The sequence below is a fragment of the Ammodytes marinus genome, assembly GCF_949987685.1.
Source record: "Ammodytes marinus genome assembly, chromosome: 17".
Taxonomy (NCBI): Eukaryota; Metazoa; Chordata; class Actinopteri; order Uranoscopiformes; family Ammodytidae; genus Ammodytes; species Ammodytes marinus.
This window is the reverse complement of record NC_137221.1, coordinates 24162304-24167018: the sequence shown is the minus strand read 5'-3', so window position 1 is coordinate 24167018 and position 4715 is coordinate 24162304. Positions and strand designations below refer to the sequence as shown.

Here is a 4715-nt window from a genome sequence, read left to right as displayed (position 1 = left end):
TTTTCTCGTTGACAGACTTGATGCATTTGATCTCACAACAGCAAAGTGATTCTGTTGTATCACAGAGCAACACACCACAAAGAAAAGGGTGCTGAAAGATTCATGGAGCGTAAAACAAAGGCTTTGATTATCACATCTCATAAACCTCACCGACTTATACATCAAACATTGAGTGATCAAGAGGGGGAAGTTGTGTAGTGAATGTTTCGTAAAGAATGAACTGTCCTACCAGAGTCAGCCGTGATTGATATAAACTTTGACTGTGGATACTTAAAAGAACCACAGCTGAAATGTGCTCTTTTCACGGCTGCTGAAATGGCATTCATACATATTTAAAAATATAATTATAAGAGATGACTTTGTTGTATAGCCAAAGTCACCCTTGGAGGAGACTGAAAAAAGAAAGTGTGGAGTTAGGCCTAATATGCTTTTTCATTTTGCTGCATTAACTTAAGTGCTGTTAATTAACAAAAAAAAATATTAATTCCTCCATTTTTGTCAGTTAATTATGTGTGGATTAATTAGAACAGAAGAATATGTGGAGGCAATCACCCAATGAGGAAAAACTTTTCTTCAGATTTTTTCGTTTTTAAACTGTGCAATCTTCTCTCTGTGGAAAGGCATGTAACACTGTGCAATAGGCATCTCTGAAACTTTGTGAATATTTTCAGACTCCCCCCCCCCCCGCTGTGTTTTGTGGCTCAGATATATTCGTATAGAGACTTCTGTGGTTGTGCAGAAACAAATGATGAAATAAGCGAGCCATTAGTGTGGAAGCTACATACACCACTGTTGGAAAGGTTGTCTCCAGGTATGAATGTGCACAAGAGTGAAAGCATTAACAAACCATTTCCCTTAGCATTTTGCTCTGTGGAGACGTCATTCCAACCGACTGACATCCTCCCAGATTGGACCTCATGCATTTTTTAGTGTTGGCTTATTTTTGCATATTGCATTCCCCCCCCCCCCCCCCTTACTGAACCCATTAAGGACCAAGTAAACCACTAATCGGGAAAGCTGGAGTTGCAGTTTTTCCTACTGCAGCAGCAAAGGAGCAATAAAACTGCTATGTCGACTTGTAAAAGTAGTCATCATGATCAAAAGTGGTAAAGCTATGCCAGCCGACTGATGTGTTCGTTTCATTAGTGACGCAATTACGGAGATGTCAGAGTCCAACTGAACGCAGATCCCCTACCAGTTGAAGCAGATATGTTTTTTTGGTCGTCCACCATCCAGAATGACCCCCTCTGAGAGCACTAGCTGTTTTGAGCGTGTACACTGTTTGTAACTGAATGTAAAGTCCCCAAAGGCTAGTTTGAATTAGTTTCTGTCCCAGGGGTTTGGGGTAGAAACGACTAATGTGCCCTCGTCCGACCTCCACAGAGCAACTTTGCAACACTGTGCTGTGTTGTAATTGAATTTGTTGGAATAAAAATCTTTAGTAAAATTGCATTTCAGAGACAATATAATACATTCTACAGCAGCATCCCCCCCCCCCCCCCTCCCCCCCGGGCATGTTTTCTTGGCAAAAAAAAATCCTTTAAATAGAGCCTTACAAGTGATGCTCCACCAAGGCTTGTTTAAATTCAGCTCCCTCCCAAATCTCAGTTATCAACATTCAGAGAATAACATGTGTGTATTCCTTTCAGTCAGTGTCGCATGAGAAATCCTCCATTGGCGAGTCCACAGTGAGTTCAATTCAAATGAACAACGGGGAGTCGTTTGTTCTGCCTCAGCAACGACTGTGCCGTAGCTCCCTGGCCAGCTGCTAACAATTCCTTTATTTTGAAATGTGAAACGAGTAGATTTTGAGCCAATTTTTAAAAAAAATTGTCTGCCTTCTTTGTCTCCTAAGAATACCAAAAACATTTGGATGGATTATAGAGGCAACAGTGTTACGCCGAATATAATTATATCCAGCAAACTAGCCTCTCTATTCAGTCTGAGGTCAATTATACATCTGCTCTCCTCTGAAGTGTAGATCATATCGTCAGTATCACATTTTCCCATCTTCTTCTCTCTCTAACCCATCACACACCCGATGACTGGGTTGTCAATCCACCTTTAAAGACCTACTTCACCAGTGGGAATATGAAGGTGTATTGAACTCTGAGATCCTACGTTGTATAAATGTGCAAACATTTTTGAAATCGGTTCATCCTAGCCTGAGAAAAGGCAGAAAGAGTGTTTTATGTTTCACTGTCTAACCCAGTGGTGTCAAACATACGGCGAGAGGATTTAATCCGGCCTGCGACTTGTAGAGTACACATTTCTGAGCGTGTCAAAAAAAAAACCTACATTTGACTAGTGTGACATCAAAAATGTAAGGTTAGGATTGACAGGACAGCTGGGCCAAGGGAAGACTAAGGAAAGACTGAGGGAAGAAGAACGTCGGTTCCGTATGGGTGAAGGATTCCTTTAAGCCCTAGCAATGCAAAAGATTTCTTTCTGTATAGCAGTTTTCCTAGGACGCGTGGAAGCTAAAGAAACAAGCAACAAGTTCAATCCTGAAGTGATTGAAATCGTTGCTGCAGTCCACCCTCTAACCACATGCTGTCATTTCACATCCAAAGCAATAAGAGTCTGAGCCAAAAATAAATCAAATGTGCCACTTTCCAAATCCTTAAGGACATTTCACAATTTTTTAAATTTTTTTTACGATTTCAACAGTATGTTTCACACCTCCTTCATCATTCTGCTCTGCCGCGTCCACAGTGGAGTCCTTCTGCTAATGACACGTGTCACCAATACAGTCCCTTTTGCTTGGGATGTGACCAGCGTTATTTGTTTTGTTCTCTGTCGGGGAGGCTTTCTGGCAGAGTGCTTTTCCACCCCCCACCCACCCCAATACCAGCCCCATCCACCTCCTCCACGCTGAGCAGCCTCTGATGTGCACGCCAAAGGATCAAATTAAAAGCATCGCAATTATACGTCTGCAGCGATCAGGGGGGAATCTGACCCTGTCACAGGCTGAAGACAAGCATGCGAGCACAAACACTGCAGGCAGCGACGGCTCACCTTCTGATCCCCCAAACAGATAAGTTAGAGTGGGTGTGATAAACACAACGGGATGACATCGAGTGCCGAGCTGGCTCTGTTCCTCGTCGGCACAGCCAATGCTTTCTAATGGATTTATTTTCATGCTTTCATTTGTTTACCTCGCTGGGCTCTGTCTGTCTGACTGTCATTGTTCTGCTGGCTGCATTGCATTTCAACACTTTTCTCTGTCTCTTCCACAAGCCATCTCTATACTGTATGCTTATTAGACAGGCAACAGTCCAAGTCTCTGCCAGCCCATCTACAACAAAGGTGACTCTCTCCAAGGGCCTTAAACATGCTCCTAGTGACTATCAGTGACTCCTAGTGACTCGCTAGAAAGGGGAAAGGTCTCCCATTGCGTGTTTTAAAAAGTTTAGCATATACATTAGACGACATTGTCACCGTTTCCACAGGGTCCCCACTGTGCTAGTTTACACTGTGACGCTGGAGTTGCGCATCCAAAAGATTTAACTGTGGATCCCTGATTCTAAATGTGCAGCCCCCCCAAAACGCAGTTGTCGTTTAAACGAACGGCAAAAATGTAGAAATACTTTTGCTAATTATGTTGAAAGAATGTAAACAGCCCTCCTGAGAGTCTGACAGTAGTTTCTAATTGCCTTGACTACCAGCGAGTCCCCTGACCCTTCAAGTCCCACACAACGTAGGAAGGCCTCCCACCGACAATGCTTTCCTCACTCTGTTGCATCCGTTTTCTGGAAGGAAGGTTTCTAGCCAAATTTGAGGATGTTGTTGCCCTTTAATTTGAAGTGTGCAGTGTATGTGGGTTTTTTGCCAACATGAAAGAAGGCTTCATGGATGGAGGCTGTTTTGAGGATGCTTTGGCAAATGCACGTCTGATTAATTTCCCCACCTCCAATCAAGAGCAGCGCACATCCTCCTCGCCGAGCTTTTCAATAAATTGCACACAGGGTAGGCAGCATACTGTCTCCCACTCAGTGGGTGAGGGAGGCGCAAGCTGTATAGGCACAGTAGCGCTTTGGGCTAATTTGTGATGGCAGCACGCTAACTAATGTTGATATAATGAGGCTTGTCAGGTAATGCTCACCATAGCTAACATTTTCATTAAGCGTGTTAGGATTTTCTAGATTGCACTTAACACAAAGCACAGATATGGCGTTTAGAAATGTAGATGTGTGCAATTGAAGAGTGAAGTGTTGCAGGTACACTGTTAAATTGAAAACATTTGGGAGCTGTCTTTTAATTTTGAGGCCAACTAAAACTCTTAAGTTTAAAAGAAAAATGGCTGCTTTTAAGCCAACTGATGTTGAGATAACTTATCTTTCGTATGTAAAAAATATAACTTTCATATAGACCCGTTTGAGTTCTAACAACTAATTCTCTGTCATACAGATAACGAACCAAACCAAGTCGTTCACATCGTTGATTCAAACATCAAACTTTATTAAAACTGTCTGATAAACTAACGAAAAAATAAGTTGCCGAAACTTTTCCTTTTTTGGAAATCTTAGTAGGTTATGTATAACTCAAAACTTGTAGCTACAGTATATTACATTTGAACGATAAGTTATCTCAACAAAAGATCTTTAGCTGGCTTAAATGTACACAGTTTTCCTTAAAACGTAACAGCTTTATTTTGGCTCATTTGTACAGTGTAATAAATGTAATATCTGATGACAAATTAAAAAGATAATATT

The 4715-nt window shown here is 41.8% G+C and overlaps 1 protein-coding gene across 1 annotated transcript in view; it reads right to left on the bottom strand.

Annotated features, from left to right (window-relative positions):
* Positions 1 to 4715, bottom strand: part of kcng2 (potassium voltage-gated channel, subfamily G, member 2) — a gene marked incomplete at both ends in the record, with an annotated part of 16534 nt that overhangs the window by 619 nt on the left and 11200 nt on the right.